The sequence below is a fragment of the Mercenaria mercenaria genome, chromosome 5 (genome assembly GCF_021730395.1).
Source record: "Mercenaria mercenaria strain notata chromosome 5, MADL_Memer_1, whole genome shotgun sequence".
Classification (NCBI taxonomy): Eukaryota; Metazoa; Mollusca; class Bivalvia; order Venerida; family Veneridae; genus Mercenaria; species Mercenaria mercenaria.
In genome coordinates this window covers 70,945,874-70,947,430 of record NC_069365.1, presented here as the reverse complement: position 1 = coordinate 70,947,430, position 1,557 = coordinate 70,945,874, and positions in this window count along the sequence as shown.

Sequence of the window (1,557 nt, the reverse complement as noted above, 5' to 3'; positions counted from 1 at the left end):
CGTTGCAAGAAGAAAACAGAAAATTAAATTAATTGAACACATTTTATTCCTTGTCCATTTGAGACACCCTAAAATATTTATTACATTAATGGAACGGAGCCAAATAACACGTTAGATATCGGACCTACTATCAAATTTCTTAAACAAAGAATCTGCAATATATGCGTTAATCTTTCTTTATAACTCTCTTTTAGATGTCAGACTATCTGTTATTGCACAAAGAATAACGTAATTCACCGAGCGTTTCTTTTTGACTTAAAAAACTTTATCTGCTGCATCTTGTATTAAGACAATAACACAACGTGTAGTCAGTCACAGACGGACAGACAGACAATAAAATGTGTAGAGTAATTATGATTGTAGACCGGCTTGCACAAATGAGAGTTAAATACAATAATGCGCCATAAACGTATGGAAACTATACTTGACAGTGTACATCCTAATGAAACATTTCCGCAGTTTGTTTTGTTCATAATTCATACTTAATCCAATGTTTCCTATTTTAAAACAAACGTATTTACCATATAAACTAAGAAACAAAAATGAGCCGCGCCATGAGAAAACCAACATAGTGCATTTGCATCTGCGCAGTCTGGTCAGGATCCATGCTGTTCGCTTTCAAAGCCTATTGCAATTAGAGAAACCGTTACCGAACAGCATGGATATTGACCAGACTGTGCGGATGCGATGGCTGGTCTGGATCCATAATGGTCGCAAAGGCACTATGTTGGTTTTCTCATGGCGCGGCTCAAATGTTGTAGTTATTCATTCAGTGCGTTTTCTTTAAATCTTTATAATATGTTTTCAATACCAAAGTTATACATACGCCCAGACAGTACAATAATGTATTGCGCAAAAAACGTCGCTATCAGCTGATTTTCAAATACGTCTTTATATATAACAGTTAAAACAAGATTAGAGACCAATAAATACTCTGCATCGATAAGATAAACACATGAGGGTACCAGAATAACCCTTTTTTCTTTGCTATACGTCAACGATATGATTATTAAGTGTTAAAAAATATGCAAATGTTTAGATGTTAAAATTGCTGCATAAATAAGTTATGGAAATTTGGCTAACTGAATAAACATTTTTAAATACATGTTTACGGTGAATTACTTAAATATAAGATAAAAAATATACATGTACATAGTATTTTCTAAGCGAAAAGTATCAACTATATTTTTTTCTGATGAGAAAATGTATAATGGGTAGAATTTCATTTAAACATGATTTTAAAACCTAATTTGTTTGTTTTACATGTGAAATGAAAATATATTTCCTTTCAGAATACAATCTTACATTTTCCTTTGTTGCTACGCCCTAGGTTGCACGACTGCCATGGTCGCAATTTTTTTTGCCATCTCAGATGGCACGTGTAATGTGCGGTGGCACTGTGGGGAATCACAAGATCAAAATAATCTCTAAACCAAAATAGATTTATGAATAATATGGGATTAATTTAAAGCAAATTTTGCTGTGAAACCAAAATATAGCCTATCATATGAAAGCATAGATGTATTCTATAACTACATAAATCTCAATCACAATTAC